This window comes from Ranitomeya variabilis, chromosome 5 (assembly GCF_051348905.1).
Source record: "Ranitomeya variabilis isolate aRanVar5 chromosome 5, aRanVar5.hap1, whole genome shotgun sequence".
NCBI classification, from domain to species: Eukaryota; Metazoa; Chordata; class Amphibia; order Anura; family Dendrobatidae; genus Ranitomeya; species Ranitomeya variabilis.
The window spans coordinates 448,919,715-448,941,566 of NC_135236.1; the positions used below are offsets into that span (position 1 = coordinate 448,919,715).

A 21,852-nucleotide genomic window follows, 5' to 3' on the forward strand; every position below is an offset into this window, starting at 1 on the left:
GCGCCCTAAGTCGACCGGTGAGCGTGAAAACGGACGCTGCGGAGAATTTGAGCGACAAAATCCCCCCAAAAATACAGTTTACGTTTTTGCGCCCTAAATCGACCGGTGAGCGTGAAAACGGACGCTGCTGTGAAGCAGGGTGGGCGGGGGTCAGCATCGTGTGCCCATGGGGCTCATTAGCTATCCCCCTCTGCTACGGTGTGTGGTGCAGGGTGGGCGGAGTCAGCGCTGTGTGGTGCAGGGTGGGCGGAGTCAGCGCCGTTTGCCCCTGGGGCTCATAGCTCCCCCCCCCCCTCCCCGTGCTCCGCTGCGTGGTGCGGTGTGGGCGGAGTCAGCGCTGTGTGCCCCGGGGCTCATAGATGTCCCCGTGTGCACGGCTGTGTGGTGCGCTGTGGGCGGAGTCAGCGCTGCGTGCCCACGGGGCTCATCGATGTCCACCTGTGCTTCGCTGTCTGGTGCGCGGTGGGCGGGGTCAGGGCCAGTGATACCCGTGGTGGGCGGGGCCAGTGCCGTGCCCCCTGGGGCTCATTCCTTCCCCGGCTGTGTGCTGTTACGGCGGACAGTGGCGGGGGAGGGGCGGTGTGTGAGGAGCTTGTCACCCATCCCCCTCCTCAGCACTGTCTGGCCGGTGGGCGGGGTCCCCGCTGTGCGGCCGGAACCCGGAACTCACTCGCCGGCATGTGTACACAGTGGAAGGGGGAGGACTCCTGTGACACGCCGGGCTGCCTGTGACTCGTCCCCTGTAGTGAAGGCTCGGGGGGCGGAGTCAGCGCCGTGCGGCTGCAGCACAATGAACACATCCTCTGCCCGGCTGTACGGTGAAGCGGGGGAGGGGCGGCCGGGCTCTCTGTGTGACATGGCGCCGAGCCCGCCCGCTGCTTTCCCGGTATGACGGAAGCAACAGTGACGTGACCTGTGAGCGCCAGATTTGAAGCTTGGAGCTGCCGGCCGGTAAGTATAAGCCCGCTGCATGTCTGTATGGGGTCAGCTGTAGGGAGAGGGGGGGGGGGGACCGTGAGCTGAGCAGAGTGTATGGGGGGCACTGCGGGGGGGACATCTGTCCCTGGAAGGGGACCGTGAACTGAGCACAGTGTATGGGGGGCACTGCGGGGGGGACATCTGTCCCTGGAAGGGGACCGTGAGCTGAGCAGAGTGTATGGGGGGGCACTGCGGGGGGAGATAGGCTGTCCCTGGAAGGGGACCGTGAACTGAGCACAGTGTATGGGGGGCACTGCGGGGGGGACATCTGTCCCTGGAAGGGGACCGTGAGCTGAGCAGAGTGTATGGGGGGGCAGTGCGGGGGGAGATAGGCTGTCCCTGGAAGGGGACCGTGAACTGAGCACAGTGTATGGGGGGCACTGCGGGGGGGACATCTGTCCCTGGAAGGGGACCGTGAGCTGAGCAGAGTGTATGGGGGGGCAGTGCGGGGGGAGATAGGCTGTCCCTGGAAGGGGACCGTGAACTGAGCACAGTGTATGGGGGGCACTGCGGGGGGGACATCTGTCCCTGGAAGGGGACCGTGAGCTGAGCAGAGTGTATGGGGGGGCACTGCGGGGGGAGATAGGCTGTCCCTGGAAGGGGACCGTGAACTGAGCACAGTGTATGGGGGGCACTGCGGGGGGGACATCTGTCCCTGGAAGGGGACCGTGAGCTGAGCAGAGTGTATGGGGGGCACTGCGGGGGGAGATAGGCTGTCCATGGAAGGGGACCGTGAACTGAGCACAGTGTATGGGGGGCACTGCGGGGGGGACATCTGTCCCTGGAAGGGGACCGTGAGCTGAGCAGAGTGTATGGGGGGGCACTGCGGGGGGAGATAGGCTGTACCTGGAAGGGGACCGTGAGCTGAGCAGAGTGTATGGGGGGGCACTGCGGGGGGAGATAGGCTGTCCCTGGAAGGGGACCGTGAACTGAGCGCAGTGTATGGGGGGCACTGCGGGGGGGACATCTGTCCCTGGAAGGGGACCGTGAGCTGAGCAGAGTGTATGGGGGGGCACTGCGGGGGGAGATAGGCTGTCCCTGGAAGGGGACCCTGAACTGAGCACAGTGTATGGGGGGCACTGCGGGGGGGACATCTGTCCCTGGAAGGGGACCGTGAGCTGAGCAGAGTGTATGGGGGGGGCACTGCGGGGGGAGATAGGCTGTCCCTGGAAGGGGACCCTGAACTGAGCACAGTGTATGGGGGGCACTGCGGGGGGGACATCTGTCCCTGGAAGGGGACCGTGAGCTGAGCAGAGTGTATGGGGGGGCACTGCGGGGGGAGATAGGCTGTCCCTGGAAGGGGACCGTGAACTGAGCACAGTGTATGGGGGGCACTGCGGGGGGGACATCTGTCCCTGGAAGGGGACCGTGAGCTGAGCAGAGTGTATGGGGGGGCACTGCGGGGGGAGATAGGCTGTCCCTGGAAGGGGACCGTGAACTGAGCACAGTGTATGGGGGGCACTGCGGGGGGGACATCTGTCCCTGGAAGGGGACCGTGAGCTGAGCAGTGTATGGGGGGGCACTGCGGGGGGAGATAGGCTGTCCCTGGAAGGGGACCGTGAACTGAGCACAGTGTATGGGGGGCACTGCGGGGGGGACATCTGTCCCTGGAAGGGGACCGTGAACTGAGCAGAGTGTATGGGGGGGCACTGCGGGGGGAGATAGGCTGTCCCTGGAAGGGGACCGTGAACTGAGCCCAGTGTATGGGGGGCACTGCGGGGGGGACATCTGTCCCTGGAAGGGGACCGTGAGCTGAGCAGAGTGTATGGGGGGGGGCACTGCAGGGGGGGACAGGCTGTCCCTGGAAGGGGACCGTGAGCTGAGCGCAGTGTATGGGGGGGCACTGCGGGGGGGAGACAGGCTGTCCCTGGAGGGGGACGGTGAGCTGAGCACAGTGTATGGGGGAGACAGGTCCCTGGAGGGGGACGGTGAGCTCTGCACAGCATGGGGGGGCACTGCGGGGGAGACAGGTAGGTAGATGATAGGCTCTCACGGCCTCCGACCGATGATAGGCTCTCACGGCCTCCGACCGATGATAGGCTCTCACGGCCTCCGACCGATGATAGGCTCTCACGGCCTCCGACCGATGATAGGCTCTCGCGGCCTCCGACCGATGATAGGCTCTCACGGCCTCCCACAGCCTCCGACTGGCTCACAGCCTCCGACTGGCGCTCACGGCCTCCAATAGGCTCTCGCGGCCTCCGACCGATGATAGGCTCTCACGGCCTCCGACCGATGATAGGCTCTCACGGCCTCCGACCGATGATAGGCTCTCACGGCCTCCGACCGATGATAGGCTCTCACGGCCTCCGACCGATGATAGGCTCTCACGGCCTCCGACCGATGATAGGCTCTCACGGCCTCCGACCGATGATAGGCTCTCACGGCCTCCGACCGATGATAGGCTCTCACGGCCTCCGACCGATGATAGGCTCTCACGGCCTCCGACCGATGATAGGCTCTCACGGCCTCCGACCGATGATAGGCTCTCACGGCCTCCGACCGATGATAGGCTCTCACGGCCTCCGACCGATGATAGGCTCTCACGGCCTCCGACCGATGATAGGCTCTCACGGCCTCCGACCGATGATAGGCTCTCACGGCCTCCGACCGATGATAGGCTCTCACGGCCTCCGACCGATGATAGGCTCTCACGGCCTCCGACCGATGATAGGCGCTCACGGCCTCCAACCGGCGCTCACGGCCTCCCACAGCCTCCGACTGGCGCTCACGGCCTCCGACCGATGATAGGCTCTCACGGCCTCCGACCGATGATAGGCTCTCACGGCCTCCGACCGATGATAGGCTCTCACGGCCTCCGACCGATGATAGGCTCTCACGGCCTCCGACCGATGATAGGCTCTCACGGCCTCCGACCGATGATAGGCTCTCACGGCCTCCGACCGATGATAGGCTCTCACGGCCTCCGACCGATGATAGGCTCTCACGGCCTCCGACCGATGATAGGCGCTCACGGCCTCCAACCGGCGCTCACGGCCTCCCACAGCCTCCGACTGGCGCTCACGGCCTCCGACCGATGATAGGCTCTCACGGCCTCCGACCGATGATAGGCTCTCACGGCCTCCGACCGATGATAGGCTCTCACGGCCTCTGACCGATGATAGGCTCTCACGGCCTCAGACGGCCTCCGACTGGTGCTCACGGCCTCCAACCGGCGCTCACGGCCTCCCACATCCTCCGACTGGCGCTCACGGCCTCCGACCGATGATAGGCTCTCACGGCCTCCGACCGATGATAGGCTCTCACGGCCTCCGACCGATGATAGGCTCTCACGGCCTCCGACCGATGATAGGCTCTCACGGCCTCCGACCGATGATAGGCTCTCACGGCCTCCGACCGATGATAGGCTCTCACGGCCTCCGACCGATGATAGGCTCTCACGGCCTCCGACCGATGATAGGCTCTCACGGCCTCCGACCGATGATAGGCTCTCACGGCCTCCGACCGATGATAGGCGCTCACGGCCTCCGACCGATGATAGGCGCTCACGGCCTCCAACCGGCGCTCACGGCCTCCCACAGCCTCCGACTGGCGCTCACGGCCTCCGACCGATGATAGGCTCTCACGGCCTCCGACCGATGATAGGCTCTCACGGCCTCCGACCGATGATAGGCTCTCACGGCCTCCGACCGATGATAGGCTCTCACGGCCTCCGACCGATGATAGGCTCTCACGGCCTCCGACCGATGATAGGCTCTCACGGCCTCCGACCGATGATAGGCTCTCACGGCCTCCGACCGATGATAGGCTCTCACGGCCTCCGACCGATGATAGGCGCTCACGGCCTCCGACCGATGATAGGCGCTCACGGCCTCCAACCGGCGCTCACGGCCTCCCACAGCCTCCGACTGGCGCTCACGGCCTCCGACCGATGATAGGCTCTCACGGCCTCCGACCGATGATAGGCTCTCACGGCCTCCGACCTATGATAGGCTCTCACGGCCTCCGACCGATGATAGGCTCTCACGGCCTCCGACCGATGATAGGCTCTCACGGCCTCCGACCGATGATAGGCTCTCACGGCCTCCGACCGATGATAGGCTCTCACGGCCTCCGACCGATGATAGGCTCTCACGGCCTCCGACCGATGATAGGCTCTCACGGCCTCCGACCGATGATAGGCTCTCACGGCCTCCGACCGATGATAGGCTCTCACGGCCTCCGACCGATGATAGGCTCTCACGGCCTCCGACCGATGATAGGCTCTCACGGCCTCCGACCGATGATAGGCGCTCACGGCCTCCGACCGATGATAGGCGCTCACGGCCTCCAACCGGCGCTCACGGCCTCCCACAGCCTCCGACTGGCGCTCACGGCCTCCGACCGATGATAGGCTCTCACGGCCTCCGACCTATGATAGGCTCTCACGGCCTCCGACCGATGATAGGCTCTCACGGCCTCCGACCGATGATAGGCTCTCACGGCCTCCGACCGATGATAGGCTCTCACGGCCTCCGACCGATGATAGGCTCTCACGGCCTCCGACCGATGATAGGCTCTCACGGCCTCCGACCGATGATGATAGGCTCTCACGGCCTCCCTTAGGCTGTTTCTGTAGGGGAAAGGGGAGGGGGAGCAGAGCTCAGCATATGGGGTCAACTGTGAGGGGCATGGCGGGGGTACAGGCAGTCCCTGTGGGGTCAGGGGAGGGTTAGGAGGGCTGTGTTGTTACTGCTATGAACACTAATTATAAAATACAATATTTCCCTTATTAATTATTATTTTTTATTTCCCTGTCTCTCAGTAGGTAACAGAGCGTCACCCACAGGAAGCTCTTGGGACAGTCGCCCGTTTGCTATGTGTCTGCTGGGAATATACGCTCATGGAAGAAGGGGTTAATGTACCAGTAGAATTTATAGGGCTTAGAATAAAAATTATTTAAAAATTCAATTTCCTTTTTTTTTCAAATAGGTAACAAGGCATCGTGGACACTGGCTCAAGAACTGGCGGGACAAGGACACCAAGTTTCCCTAACGGGTGACATCGCTATGGAGGAACACTGCTCTCCGGCCTCCATCATCATGTGGAGCAGCTAAGCCTCTTCATCCTCGGTTTGGGTAAGTGACAATCCATGTATGTATGGTCTAAGGAGCGGTCATGGCACATGTACATACATGTATGTGTATACATGTATATACAGTCAGCTGTCATGGCACTCGGGAAGTCACACCAGGGGGCTGTGTGGCTCTGTAGGCCTCTACATCACCACACAGCCCCTCTACACCAATCTACAGCCCCTCAGAGCCAGCATTCTCTGCCACCCAGAGTCAGCGTTCTCTGCCACCCAGAGTCAGCGTTCTCTGGCACCCAGGGTCTGCGTTCTCTGGCACCCAGGGTCTGCGTTCTCTGGCACCCAGGGTCTGCGTTCTCTGGCACCCAGGGTCTGCGTTCTCTGCCACCCAGGGTCTGCGTTCTCTGCCACCCAGGGTCTGCTTTCTCTGGCACCCAGGGTCTGCTTTCTCTGGCACCCAGGGTCTGCATTCTCTGGCACCCAGGGTCTGCATTCTCTGGCACCCAGGGTCTGCATTCTCTGGCACCCAGGGTCTGCATTCTCTGGCACCCAGGGTCTGCATTCTCTGGCACCCAGGGTCTGCATTCTCTGGCACCCAGGGTCTGCATTCTCTGGCACCCAGGGTCTGCATTCTCTGGCACCCAGGGTCTGCATTCTCTGGCACTCTGGGCCAGCTTCCCGTCAGTGCCACACAGCCTCTACAGCACCATACCAGGCCCACATACTCACTCTGCCCCCTTTATTGGCTCCTGCAGCACGCCACAAGCTCTGCCACCCCAGGCCCTCAGTGACCCTCCTCCAGCCCTTGAGACCCTCCTCCAGCCCTTGAGACCCTCCTCCATCCCCTTACAGCCTCCTCCATCCCCTTACAGCCTCCTCCATCCCCTTACAGCCTCCTCCATCCCCAGACACCCTCCTCCATCCCCAGACACCCTCCTCCATCCCCAGACACCCTCCTCCATCCCCAGACACCCTCCTCCAGCCACTGACACCCTCCTCCAGCCACTGACACCCTCCTCCAGCCACTGACACCCTCCTCCAGCCACTGACACCCTCCTCCAGCCACTGACACCCTCCTCAGTGTATGGGGGGACACTGCGGGGGAGACAGACTGTCCCTGGAGGGGGACAGTGAGCTGAGCGCAGTGTATGGGGGGGCACTGTGGGGGAGACAGGCTGTCCCTGGATGGGGACGGTGAGCTGAGCAAGGTGTATGGGGTCAGCTGTGGGGGGCACTGCGGGGAGGCTGGGTCCCTGCAGGGGGAGGTGAGGACAATGTATAGGGTCAGCTGTGGGGGGCATGGCGGGGTACAGGCGTTCCCTGTGGGGTAGGGGAGGGTTAGGGGGAGCTGAGCTCAGTCACTTTGCTGTGAACACTAATTATGAATGCAATATTTCCCTTATTAATTATTGTTCTTTCTTTCCCTGTCTCTCAGTAGGTAACACTTGGGACAGTCGCCCGCTCGCTGTGTGTCTGCTGGGAATATACGCTCGTGGAACAAGAGGTTAATGTACCAGTAGAAATAATAGGGCTTAGAATAAAAATAATGTCAAAATTCAATAATTTCCTTTTTTTCCCTTTTTTTTTTTCCAATAGGTAACAAGGCATCGTGGACACTGGCTCAAGAACTGGCGGGACAAGGACACCAAGTTTCCTTAATGGACGACATCGCTATGGAGGAACACTGCTCTCCGGCCTCCATCATCATCATGTGGAGCAGCTAAGCCTCTTCATCCTCGGTTTGGGTAAGTGACAATCCATGTATGTATGGTCTAAGGATCGGTCATGGCACATGTACATACATGTATGTGTATACATGTATATACAGTCAGCTGTCATGGCACTCGGGAAGTCACACCAGGGGGCTGTGTGGCTCTGTAGGCCTCTACATCACCACACAGCCCCTCTACACCAATCCACAGCCCCTCAGAGCCAGTATTCACAGCCCCTCAGAGCCAGCATTCTCTGCCACCCAGAGTCAGCATTCTCTGCCACCCAGAGTCAGCGTTCTCTGCCACCCAGGGTCAGCGTTCTCTGCCACCCAGGGTCAGCGTTCTCTGCCACCCAGAGTCAGCGTTCTCTGCCACCCAGAGTCAGCGTTCTCTGCCACCCAGAGTCAGCGTTCTCTGCCACCCAGAGTCAACGTTCTCTGCCACCCAGAGTCAGCGTTCTCTGCCACCCAGAGTCAGTGTTCTCTGCCACCCAGAGTCAGCGTTCTCTGCCACCCAGAGTCAGCGTTCTCTGCCACCCAGAGTCAGCGTTCTCTGCCACCCAGAGTCAGCGTTCTCTGCCACCCAGAGTCAGCGTTCTCTGCCACCCAGAGTCAGCGTTCTCTGCCACCCAGAGTCAGCGTTCTCTGCCACCCAGAGTCAGCGTTCTCTGCCACCCAGAGTCAGTGTTCTCTGCCACCCAGGGTCCGCGTTCTCTGCCACCCAGGGTCCGCGTTCTCTGCCACCCAGGGTCCGCGTTCTCTGCCACCCAGGGTCAGCGTTCTCTGCCACCCAGGGTCAGCGTTCTCTGCCACCCAGGGTCAGCGTTCTCTGCCACCCAGGGTCAGCGTTCTCTGCCACCCAGGGTCAGCGTTCTCTGCCACCCAGGGTCAGCGTTCTCTGCCACCCAGGGTCAGCGTTCACTGCCACCCAGGGTCTGCATTCTGTGGCACCCAGGGTCTGCATTCTGTGGCACCCAGAGTCTGCATTCTGTGGCACCCAGGGTCAGCATTCTGTGGCACCCAGGGTCAGCATTCTGTGGCACCCAGGGTCTGCATTCTGTGGCACCCAGGGTCAGCATTCTGTGGCACCCAGGGTCTGCATTCTGTGGCACCCAGGGTCTGCATTCTGTGGCACCCAGGGTCTGCATTCTGTGGCACCCAGGGTCTGCATTCTGTGGCACCCAGGGTCTGCATTCTGTGGCACCCAGGGTCTGCATTCTGTGGCACCCAGGGTCTGCATTCTGTGGCACCCAGGGTCTGCATTCTGTGGCACCCAGGGTCTGCATTCTGTGGCACCCAGGGTCTGCATTCTGTGGCACCCAGGGTCTGCATTCTGTGGCACCCAGGGTCTGCATTCTGTGGCACCCAGGGTCTGCATTCTGTGGCACCCAGGGTCTGCATTCTGTGGCACCCAGGGTCTGCATTCTGTGGCACCCAGGGTCTGCATTCTGTGGCACCCAGGGTCTGCATTCTGTGGCACCCAGGGTCTGCATTCTGTGGCACCCAGGGTCTGCATTCTGTGGCACCCAGGGTCTGCATTCTGTGGCACCCAGGGTCTGCATTCTGTGGCACCCAGGGTCTGCATTCTGTGGCACCCAGGGTCTGCATTCTGTGGCACCCAGGGTCTGCATTCTGTGGCACCCAGGGTCTGCATTCTGTGGCACCCAGGGTCTGCATTCTGTGGCACCCAGGGTCTGCATTCTGTGGCACCCAGGGTCTGCATTCTCTGGCACCCAGGGTCTGCATTCTCTGGCACCCAGGGTCTGCATTCTCTGGCACCCAGGGTCTGCATTCTCTGGCACCCAGGGTCTGCATTCTCTGGCACCCAGGGTCTGCATCCCCTGCCACTCTGGGCCAGCATTCTCTGCCACTCTGGGCCAGCTTCCCGTCAGTGCCACACAGCCTCTACAGCACCATACCAGGCCCACATACTCACTCTGCCCCCTTTATTGGCTCCTGCAGCACGCCACAAGCTCTGCCACCCCAGGCCCTCAGTGACCCTCCTCCAGCCCCAGACAGCCTCCTCCATCCCCAGGCAGCCTCCTCCATGCCCAGACAGCCTCCTCCATGGCCTGACAGCCTCCTCCTTGGCCTGACAGCCTCCTCCATGGCCTGACAGCCTCCTCCATGGCCTGACAGCCTCCTCCATGGCCTGACAGCCTCCTCCATGGCCTGACAGCCTCCTCCATGGCCTGACAGCCTCCTCCATGGCCTGACAGCCTCCTCCTGTTCCTGACAGCCTCCTCCTGTCCCTGACAGCCTCCTCCTGCCCCTGACAGCCTCCTCCTGCCCCTGACAGCCTCCTCCTGCCCCTGACAGCCTCCTCCTGCCCCTGAGACACTACTTATGACTAATGCAAGGTAAACCCGAATTTCGTCCCGCAAGAGGGACCGGAGTCCCGCAGGTGGGACGGGAATCGGGTTTACCTTGCATTTGCCATATGTAGCGTCTGACAGCCTCCTCCAGCCCCTGACAGCCTCCTCCATCCCCTGTCAGCCTCCTCCATGGCCTGACAGCCTCCTCCATGGCCTGACAGCCTCCTCCATGGCCTGACAGCCTCCTCCATGGCCTGACAGCCTCCTCCATGACCTGACAGCCTCCTCCATGACCTGACAGCCTCCTCCATGACCTGACAGCCTCCTCCATGGCCTGACAGCCTCCTCCATGGCCTGACAGCCTCCTCCATGGCCTGACAGCCTCCTCCATGGCCTGACAGCCTCCTCCTGCCCCTGACAGCCTCCTCCTGCCCCTGACAGCCTCCTCCAGCCCCTGACAGCCTCCTCCATCCCCTGTCAGCCTCCTCCATCCCCTGTCAGCCTCCTCCATGGCCTGTCAGCCTCCTCCATGGCCTGACAGCCTCCTCCATGGCCTGACAGCCTCCTCCATGGCCTGACAGCCTCCTCCATGGCCTGACAGCCTCCTCCTGCCCCTGACAGCCTCCTCCTGCCCCTGACAGCCTCCTCCTGCCCCTGACAGCCTCCTCCTGCCCCTGACAGCCTCCTCCAGCCCCTGTCAGCCTCCTCCATCCCCTGTCAGCCTCCTCCATGGCCTGACAGCCTCCTCCATGGCCTGACAGCCTCCTCCATGGCCTGACAGCCTCCTCCATGGCCTGACAGCCTCCTCCATGGCCTGACAGCCTCCCCCATGGCCTGACAGCCTCCTCCATGGCCTGACAGCCTCCTCCATGGCCTGACAGCCTCCTCCATGGCCTGACAGCCTCCTCCATGGCCTGACAGCCTCCTCCATGGCCTGACAGCCTCCTCCATGGCCTGACAGCCTCCTCCATCCCCTGTCAGCCTCCTCCATGGCCTGTCAGCCTCCTCCATGGCCTGACAGCCTCCTCCATGGCCTGACAGCCTCCTCCATGGCCTGACAGCCTCCTCCATGGCCTGACAGTCTCCTTCATGGCCTGACAGCCTCCTCCATGGCCTGACAGCCTCCTCCATGGCCTGACAGCCTCCTCCATGGCCTGACAGCCTCCTCCATGGCCTGACAGCCTCCTCCATCCCCTGTCAGCCTCCTCCATGGCCTGTCAGCCTCCTCCATGGCCTGTCAGCCTCCTCCATGGCCTGACAGCCTCCTCCATGGCCTGACAGCCTCCTCCATGGCCTGACAGCCTCCTCCATGGCCTGACAGCCTCCTCCTGCCCCTGACAGCCTCCTCCTGCCCCTGACAGCCTCCTCCTGCCCCTGACAGCCTCCTCCAGCCCCTGACAGCCTCCTCCATCCCCTGTCAGCCTCCTCCATGGCCTGACAGCCTCCTCCATGGCCTGACAGCCTCCTCCATGGCCTGACAGCCTCCTCCATGGCCTGACAGCCTCCTCCACGCCCTGACAGCCTCCTCCACGCCCTGACAGCCTCCTCCACGCCCTGACAGCCTCCTCCACGCCCTGACAGCCTCCTCCACGCCCTGACAGCCTCCTCCACGCCCTGACAGCCTCTTCCTGCCCCTGACAGCCTCTCCAGCCTCTGAGACACTACTTATGACAAATGCAAGGTAAACCCGAATTTCGTCCCGCAAGAGGGACCGGAGTCCCGCACGTGGGACGGGAATCGGGTTTACCTTGCATTTGCCATATGTAGCGTCTGACAGCCTCCTCCAGCCCCTGACAGCCTCCTCCATCCCCTGTCAGCCTCCTCCATGGCCTGACAGCCTCCTGCATGGCCTGACAGCCTCCTCCATGGCCTGACAGCCGCCTCCATGGCCTGACAGCCTCCTCCATGGCCTGACAGCCTCCTCCATGGCCTGACAGCCTCCTCCATGGCCTGACAGCCTCCTCCATGGCCTGACAGCCTCCTCCATGGCCTGACAGCCTCCTCCTGCCCCTGACAGCCTCCTCCTGCCCCTGACAGCCTCCTCCTGCCCCTGACTGCCTCCTCCTGCCCCTGACTGCCTCCTCCTGCCCCTGACTGCCTCCTCCTGCCCCTGACTGCCTCCTCCTGCCCCTGACAGCCTCCTCCTGCCCCTGACTGCCTCCTCCTGCCCCTGACAGCCTCCTCCATCCCCTGTCAGCCTCCTCCATCCCCTGTCAGCCTCCTCCATCCCCTGTCAGCCTCCTCCATGGCCTGACAGCCTCCTCCATGGCCTGACAGCCTCCTCCATGGCCTGACAGCCTCCTCCTGCCCCTGACAGCCTCCTCCTGCCCCTGACAGCCTCCTCCTGCCCCTGACTGCCTCCTCCTGCCCCTGACAGCCTCCTCCATCCCCTGTCAGCCTCCTCCATCCCCTGTCAGCCTCCTCCATCCCCTGTCAGCCTCCTCCATGGCCTGACAGCCTCCTCCATGGCCTGACAGCCTCCTCCATGGCCTGACAGCCTCCTCCATGGCCTGACAGCCTCCTCCTGCCCCTGACTGCCTCCTCCTGCCCCTGACTGCCTCCTCCTGCCCCTGACTGCCTCCTCCTGCCCCTGACTGCCTCCTCCTGCCCCTGACTGCCTCCTCCTGCCCCTGACAGCCTCCTCCTGCCCCTGACAGCCTCCTCCATCCCCTGTCAGCCTCCTCCATCCCCTGTCAGCCTCCTCCATCCCCTGTCAGCCTCCTCCATGGCCTGACAGCCTCCTCCATGGCCTGACAGCCTCCTCCATGGCCTGACAGCCTCCTCCATGGCCTGACAGCCTCCTCCTGCCCCTGACAGCCTCCTCCATCCCCTGTCAGCCTCCTCCATGGCCTGACAGCCTCCTCCATGGCCTGACAGCCTCCTCCATGGCCTGACAGCCTCCTCCATGGCCTGACAGCCTCCTCCATGGCCTGACAGCCTCCTCCATGGCCTGACAGCCTCCTCCATGGCCTGACAGCCTCCTCCTGCCCCTGACAGCCTCCTCCTGCCCCTGACTGCCTCCTCCTGCCCCTGACTGCCTCCTCCTGCCCCTGACTGCCTCCTCCTGCCCCTGACAGCCTCCTCCTGCCCCTGACAGCCTCCTCCTGCCCCTGACACACTACTTATGACAAATGCAAGGTAAACCCGAATTTCGTCCCGCAAGAGGGACCGGAGTCCCGCAGGTGGGACGGGAATCGGGTTTACCTTGCATTTGCCATATGTAGCGTCTGACAGCCTCCTCCAGCCCCTGACAGCCTCCTCCATCCCCTGTCAGCCTCCTCCATGGCCTGACAGCCTCCTCCATGGCCTGACAGCCTCCTCCATGGCCTGACAGCCTCCTCCATGGCCTGACAGCCTCCTCCATGGCCTGACAGCCTCCTCCAGCCCCTGACAGCCTCCTCCAGCCCCTGACAGCCTCCTCCTGCCCCTGACAGCCTCCTCCTGCCCCTGACAGCCTCCTCCTGCCCCTGACAGCCTCCTCCATCCCCTGTCAGCCTCCTCCATGGCCTGACAGCCTCCTCCATGGCCTGACAGCCTCCTCCATGGCCTGACAGCCTCCTCCATGGCCTGACAGCCTCCTCCATGGCCTGACAGCCTCCTCCATGGCCTGACAGCCTCCTCCTGCCCCTGACAGCCTCCTCCATGGCCTGACAGCCTCCTCCTGCCCCTGACAGCCTCCTCCATGGCCTGACAGCCTCCTCCTGCCCCTGACAGCCTCCTCCTGCCCCTGACAGCCTCCTCCTGCCCCTGAGACACTACTTATGACAAATGCAAGGTAAACCCGAATTTCGTCCCGCAAGAGGGACCGGAGTCCCGCAGGTGGGACGGGAATCGGGTTTACCTTGCATTTGCCATATGTAGCGTCTGACAGCCTCCTCCAGCCCCTGACAGCCTCCTCCATCCCCTGTCAGCCTCCTCCATGGCCTGACAGCCTCCTCCATGGCCTGACAGCCTCCTGCATGGCCTGACAGCCTCCTGCAAGGCCTGACAGCCTCCTCCATGGCCTGACAGCCTCCTCCATGGCCTGACAGCCTCCTCCATGGCCTGACAGCCTCCTCCATGGCCTGACAGCCTCCTCCTGCCCCTGACAGCCTCCTCCTGCCCCTGACAGCCTCCTCCTGCCCCTGACAGCCTCCTCCACGCCCTGACAGCCTCCTCCACGCCCTGACAGCCTCCTCCACGCCCTGACAGCCTCCTCCACGCCCCTGACAGCCTCCTCCACGCCCCTGACAGCCTCCTCCACGCCCCTGACAGCCTCCTCCACGCCCCTGAGACACTACTTATGACAAATGCAAGGTAAACCCGAATTTCGTCCCGCAAGAGGGACCGGAGTCCCGCACGTGGGACGGGAATCGGGTTTACCTTGCATTTGCCATATGTAGCGTCTGACAGCCTCCTCCATCCTCTGTCAGCCTCCTCCAGCCCTTGACAGCCTCCTCCACGCCCTGACAGCCTCCTCCACGCCCTGACAGCCTCCTCCACGCCCTGACAGCCTCCTCCACGCCCTGACAGCCTCCTCCAAGCCCTGACAGCCTCCTCCACGCCCTGACAGCCTCCTCCACGCCCTGACAGCCTCCTCCTCGCCCTGACAGCCTCCTCCACGCCCTGACAGCCTCCTCCACGCCCTGACAGCCTCCTCCACGCCCTGACAGCCTCTTCCTGCCCCTGACAGCCTCTCCAGCCTCTGAGACACTACTTATGACAAATGCAAGGTAAACCCGAATTTCGTCCCGCAAGAGGGACCGGAGTCCCGCACGTGGGACGGGAATCGGGTTTACCTTGCATTTGCCATATGTAGCGTCTGACAGCCTCCTCCATCCCCTGTCAGCCTCCTCCATGGCCTGACAGCCTCCTCCATGACCTGACAGCCTCCTCCATGACCTGACAGCCTCCTCCATGGCCTGACAGCCTCCTCCATGGCCTGACAGCCTCCTCCATGGCCTGACAGCCTCCTCCATGGCCTGACAGCCTCCTCCATGGCCTGACAGCCTCCTCCTGCCCCTGACAGCCTCCTCCTGCCCCTGACAGCCTCCTCCTAACCCCTGACAGCCTCCTCCAGCCCCTGACAGCCTCCTCCATCCCCTGTCAGCCTCCTCCATCCCCTGTCAGCCTCCTCCATGGCCTGACAGCCTCCTCCATGGCCTGACAGCCTCCTCCATGGCCTGACAGCCTCTTCCATGGCCTGACAGCCTCCTCCATGGCCTGACAGCCTCCTCCTGCCCCTGACAGCCTCCTCCTGCCCCTGACAGCCTCCTCCTGCCCCTGACAGCCTCCTCCTGCCCCTGAGACACTACTTATGACAAATGCAAGGTAAACCCGAATTTCGTCCCGCAAGAGGGACCGGAGTCCCGCAGGTGGGACGGGAATCGGGTTTACCTTGCATTTGCCATATGTAGCGTCTGACAGCCTCCTCCAGCCCCTGACAGCCTCCTCCATCCCCTGGCAGCCTCCTCCATGGCCTGACAGCCTCCTGCATGGCCTGACAGCCTCCTGCATGGCCTGACAGCCTCCTCCATGGCCTGACAGCCTCCTCCATGGCCTGACAGCCTCCTCCATGGCCTGACAGCCTCCTCCATCCCCAGACAGCCTCCTCCATCCCCAGACAGCCTCCTCCATCCCCAGACAGCCTCCTCCATCCCCAGAGAGCCTCCTCCTGCCCCAGACAGCCTCCTCTTGCCCCTGACAGCCTCCTCCTGCCCCTGACAGCCTCCTCCTTCCCGTGACAGCCTCCTCCATGCCCTGACAGCCTCCTCCTGCCCATGACAGCCTCCTCCTGCCCATGACAGCCTCCTCCTGCCCCTGACAGCCTCCTCCATCCCCAGACAGCCTCCTCCATCCCCAGACAGCCTCCTCCTGCCCCTGACAGCCTCCTCCATCCCCAGACAGCCTCCTCCTGCCCCTGACAGCCTCCTCCATCCCCAGACAGCCTCCTCCATCCCCAGACAGCCTCCTCTTGCCCCTGACAGCCTCCTCCATGCCCTGACAGCCTCCTCCATGCCCTGACAGCCTCCTCCATCCCCAGACAGCCTCCTCCATCCCCAGACAGCCTCCTCCATCCCCAGACAGCCTCCTCCATCCCCAGACAGCCTCCTCCATCCCCAGACAGCCTCCTCTTGCCCCTGACAGCCTCCTCCTTCCCCTGACAGCCTCCTCCTTCCCCTGACAGCCTCCTCCATCCCCAGACAGCCTCCTCCATCCCCAGACAGCCTCCTCCTGCCCCTGACAGCCTCCTCCTGCCCATGACAGCCTCCTCCTGCCCATGACAGCCTCCTCCAGGCCCTGACAGCCTCCTCCAGGCCCTGACAGCCTCCTCACTGCATTCTCAGCCACTGCATTGCCACTGCATTCTCAGCCACTGCATTCTCAGCCACTGCATTCTCAGCCACTGCATTCTCACTGCATTCTCAGCCACTGCATTCTCACTGCATTCTCACCCACTGCATTCTCACCCACTGCATTCTCACCCACTGCATTCTCACTGCATTCTCACCCACTGCATTCTCACTGCATTCTCACCCACTGCATTCTCACTGCATTCTCACCCACTGCATTCTCACCCACTGCATTCTCACTGCATTCTCACCCACTGCATTCTCACTGCATTCTCACCCACTGCATTCTCACCCACTGCATTCTCACCCACTGCATTCTCACTGCATTCTCACCCACTGCATTCTCACTGCATTCTCACCCACTGCAGTCTCACTGCATTCTCACCCACTGCATTGCCACTGCATTCTCACCCACTGCATTCTCACCCACTGCATTGCCACTGCATTCTCACCCACTGCATTGCCACTGCATTGCCACTGCATTCTCGCCCACTGCATTGCCACTGCATTCTCACCCACTGCATTCTCACCCACTGCATTCTCACTGCATTCTCACCCACTGCATTCTCACTGCATTCTCACCCACTGCATTCTCACCCACTGCATTCTCACTGCATTCTCACCCACTGCATTCTCACTGCATTCTCACCCACTGCATTCTCACTGCATTCTCACTCACTGCATTCTCACCCACTGCATTCTCACTGCATTCTCACCCACTGCAGTCTCACTGCATTCTCACCCACTGCATTGCCACTGCATTCTCACTGCATTCTCACCCACTGCAGTCTCACTGCATTCTCACCCACTGCATTGCCACTGCATTCTCACCCACTGCATTCTCACCCACTGCATTCTCACTGCATTCTCACCCACTGCATTCTCACCCACTGCATTCTCACTGCATTCTCACCCACTGCATTCTCACTGCATTCTCATCCACTGCATTCTCACCCACTGCATTCTCACTGCATTCTCACCCACTGCATTGCCACTGCATTCTCACCCACTGCATCCTCACTGCATTCTCACTGCATTCTCACCCACTGCATTCTCACTGCATTCTCACCCACTGCATTCTCACCCACTGCATTCTCACCCACTGCAGTCTCACTGCATTCTCACCCACTGCATTCTCACTGCATTCTCACCCACTGCATCCTCACTGCATTCTCACCCACTGCATTCTCACCCACTGCATTCTCACCCACTGCATTCTCACCCACTGCATTCTCACCCACTGCATCCTCACTGCATTCTCACCCACTGCATCCTCACTGCATTCTCACCCACTGCATCCTCACTGCATTCTCATCCACTGCATCCTCACTGCATTCTCACCCACTGCATCCTCACTGCATTCTCACCCACTGCATCCTCCATGCCCTGACAGCCTCTCCAGCCTCTGAGACACTACTTATGACAAATGCAAGGTAAACCCAAATTTTTGTCCCGCAAGAGGGACACCGGTCCCTCTTGCGGGACGGAAAATCGGGTTTACCTTGCATTAGCCATATGTAGGGTCTGACAGCCCCTGACAGCCTCTTCCAGCCCCTGACAGCCTCCTCCATGCCCTGACAGGCTCCTCCATGCCCTGACAGGCTCCTCCATGCCCTGACAGGCTCCTCCATGCCCTGGCAGCCTCCTCCATGCCCTGACAGCCTCCTCCATCCCCAGACAGCCGCCTCCATCCCCAGACAGCCGCCTCCATCCCCAGACAGCCGCCTCCTGCCCATGACAGCCTCCTCCATCCCCAGACAGCCTCCTCCATCCCCAGACAGCCTCCTCCATCCCCAGACAGCCTCCTCCTGCCCCTGACAGCCTCCTCCTGCCCCTGACAGCCTCCTCCATCCCCAGACAGCCTCCTCCATCCCCAGACAGCCTCTTGCCCCTGACAGCCTCCTCCTTCCCCTGACAGCCTCCTCCTGCCCATGACAGCCTCCTCCTGCCCCTGACAGCCTCCTCCATCCCCTGACAGCCTCCTCTTGCCCCTGACAGCCTCCTCCTTCCCCTGACAGCCTCCTCCTTCCCCTGACAGCCTCCTCTTGCCCCTGACAGCCTCCTCCTGCCCCTGACAGCCTCCTCCATCCCCAGACAGCCTCTTCTTGCCCCTGACAGCCTCCTCCTTCCCCTGACAGCCTCCTCCTTCCCCTGACAGCCTCCTCCTGCCCCTGACAGCCTCCTCCATCCCCTGACAGCCTCCTCTTGCCCCTGACAGCCTCCTCCTGCCCCTGACAGCCTCCTCCTTCCCCTGACAGCCTCCTCCATCCCCTGTCAGCCTCCTCCTGCCCCTGACAGCCTCCTCCAGCCTCTGACAGCCTCCTCCAGCCTCTGACAGCCTCCTCCAGCCTCTGACACTCTCTCCAGCCTCTGAGACACTACTTATGACAAATGCAAGGTAAACCCAAATTTTCGTCCCGCAAGAGGGACACCGGTCCCTCTTGCGGGACGGAAAATCGGGTTTACCTTGCATTAGCCATATGTAGGGTCTGACAGCCTCCTCCAGCCCCTGACAGCCTCCTCCGTGCCCTGACAGCCTCCTCCAGCCCCTGACAGCCTCTTATGTATATAGATAATTGTCTAAGACAGCCACTGGCATTAGAAGACAGGCCCCATTTAACATTAAAACAATGTTTTCTCTTTTCCTTTACCAAATTTGGGGTGCATCTTCTAAAGCAAAAAGCAAAGCAAAAACAAAAAAACATGGTATATGTGCTGCTCATTCTAATTTTTTATTGCATATTTAGAATCTTTCAGGAAATGCCCCAAAACAAAACTACTGTCAATCTACGTGAAGCAACAGGGATGGAAAACAAGTATACCAACCATACAAGAAGTGTTATATGTTTGGAAACCCCAAAAGCAAAGGAAAACGGACCGTACAGAGGAGATCAAAGAGCTTGTGAGGACACAAAAATGGAAAGGACTAGTTATAATAGAGGACAGCACAAAAGGTGGGCACACCGTAAAGACCAGCCATGCTTTTAAAAAAGGAGATGTAGTGTGTGATTATCATGGAAAAACTATGGACTCTACAGAAGGGGAAGCATTGCAGAAATCACTGCTAGGAATGTCGTACATGTACTTTTTTACACATAAAGGACATAAAATGTGCATTAATGCAATGGAAGCACCCTGTGATTGCCACCCTGACATCCCGTTCACTTTTGGACGGATGATAAACCATTCGAGGAAGAATCACAATATCAAGCCGAAGGTTCAGGATTATGGAGAAGGAGAGACTCCAACAATTCTCTTTTATGCTGAGAGAGATCTGAAGCCTCCTCCATCCCCTGTCAGCCTCCTCCAGCCCCTGACAGCCTCCTCCATCCCCTGACAGCCTCCTCCATCCCCTGACAGCCTCCTCCATCCCCCTGTCAGCCTCCTCCATCCCCTGTCAGCCTCCTCCATCCCCTGTCAGCCTCCTCCATCCCCTGTCAGCCTCCTCCATCCCCTGACAGCCTCCTCCACCCCCTGACAGCCTCCTCTAGCTTCTGTCACCCTCATTCAGCCCCTTGAGCCCGTATCGGCACCATCGCTGCACGTCTGTATGGGGTCAGCTGTGTGTGGGGGGGGGGGGGCTCTGCGGTGGGAGACAGGCTGTCCCTGGAGGGGGACGGTGAGCTGAGCAGGGTGTATGGGGTCAGCTGTGGGGGGCATGGCGGGGTACAGGCGTTCCCTGTGGGGTAGGGGAGGGTTAGGGGGAGCTGAGCACAGTCACTTTGCTGTGAACACTAATTATGAATGCAATATTTCCCTTATTAATTATTGTTCTCTCAGTAGGTAACACTTGGGACAGTCGCCCCCTCGCTTTGTGTCTGCTGGGAATATACGCTCGTGGAACAAGGGGTTAATGTACCAGTAGAAATAATAGGGCTTAGAATAAAAATAATGTCAAAATTCAATAATTTCCTTTTTTTTTCCCTTTTTTTTTTCCAATAGGTAACAAGGCATCGTGTACACTGGCTCAAGAACTGGCGGGACAAGGACTCCAAGTTTCCTTAATGGACGACATCGCTATGAAGGAACACTGCTCTCCGGCCTCCATCATCATCATGTGGAGCAGCTAAGCCTCTTCATCCTCGGTTTGGGTAAGTGACAATCCATGTATGTATGGTCTAAGGAGCGGTCATGGCACATGTACATACATGTATGTGTATACATGTATATACAGTCAGCTGTCATGGCACTCGGGAAGTCACACCAGGGGGCTGTGTGGCTCTGTAGGCCTCTACATCACCACACAGCCCCTCTACACCAATCCACACCCCCTCAGAGCCAGCATTCCCTGCCACTCAGAGCCAGCATTCTCTGCCATTTTAGGCCAGCATTCCCTGCCCATCAGAGCCAGCATTCTCTGCCCATCAGAGCCAGCATTCCCTGCCATTTTAGGCCAGCATTCTCTGCCCATCAGAGCCAGCATTCCCTGCCATTTTAGGCAAGTATTCCCTGCCCATCAGAGCCAGCATTCCCTGCCATTTGAGGCAAGTATTCTCTGCCCATCAGAGCCAGCATTCCCTGCCATTTGAGGCAAGTATTCTCTGCCCATCAGAGCCAGCATTCCCTGCCATTTTAGGCAAGCATTCCCTGCCATTTTAGGCCAGCATTCTCTGCCCATCAGAGCCAGCATTCCCTGCCATTTGAGGCAAGTATTCTCTGCCCATCAGAGCCAGCATTCCCTGCCATTTGAGGCCAGCATTCTCTGCCCATCAGAGCCAGCATTCCCTGCCATTTTAGGCCAGCATTCTCTGCCCATCAGAGCCAGCATTCTCTGCCCATCAGAGCCAGCATTCCCTGCCATTTGAGGCAAGTATTCTCTGCCCATCAGAGCCAGCATTCTCTGCCCATCAGAGCCAGCATTCCCTGCCATTTGAGGCAAGTATTCTCTGCCCATCAGAGCCAGCATTCTCTGCCCATCACAGCCAGCATTCCCTGCCATTTGAGGCAAGTATTCTCTGCCCATCAGAGCCAGCATTCTCTGCCCATCAGAGCCAGCATTCCCTGCCATTTCAGGCAAGTATTCTCTGCCCATCAGAGCCAGCATTCCCTGCCATTTGAGGCAAGTATTCTCTGCCCATCAGAGCCAGCATTCTCTGCCCATCAGAGCCAGCATTCCCTGTCATTTTAGGCAAGCATTCCCTGCCATTTTAGGCCAGCATTCTCTGCCCTTCAGAGCCAGCATTCCCTGTCATTTGAGGCAAGCATTCCTTGCCATTTTAGGCCAGCATTCTCTGCCCATCAGAGCCAGCATTCTCTGTCCATCATAGCCAGCATTCCCTGCCATTTGAGGCAAGCATTCTCTGCCCACCAGAGCCAGCATTCTCTGCCCATCAGAGCCAGCATTCCCTGCCATTTGAGGCAAGTATTCTCTGCCCATCAGAGCCAGCATTCCCTGCCATTTTAGGCAAGCATTCCCTGCCATTTGAGGCAAGTATTCTCTGCCCATCAGAGCCAGCATTCCCTGCCCATCAGAGCCAGCATTCC

At 60.6% G+C, this 21,852-nt stretch overlaps 1 long non-coding RNA gene across 2 annotated transcripts in view; it reads left to right on the forward strand.

Moving 5' to 3' along the window:
- The first annotated feature begins 689 nt into the window (after nucleotides 1–689).
- The window catches only part of LOC143776232 (uncharacterized), an 83,402-nt gene continuing 62,239 nt past the window's right edge, over nucleotides 690–21,852 (forward strand). Inside the window, exons 1-6 of one of the 2 annotated variants that reach the window (XR_013215792.1) lie at nucleotides 690–951; nucleotides 5,744–6,056; nucleotides 7,446–7,514; nucleotides 7,607–7,755; nucleotides 19,116–19,322; nucleotides 20,311–20,459. This is a non-coding gene — a long non-coding RNA (uncharacterized LOC143776232). Of the gene's footprint in view, nucleotides 952–5,639; nucleotides 6,057–7,445; nucleotides 7,515–7,606; nucleotides 7,756–19,115; nucleotides 19,323–20,310; nucleotides 20,460–21,852 lie in introns of those variants that run through there. The other variant, XR_013215791.1, reaches the window with a different exon arrangement.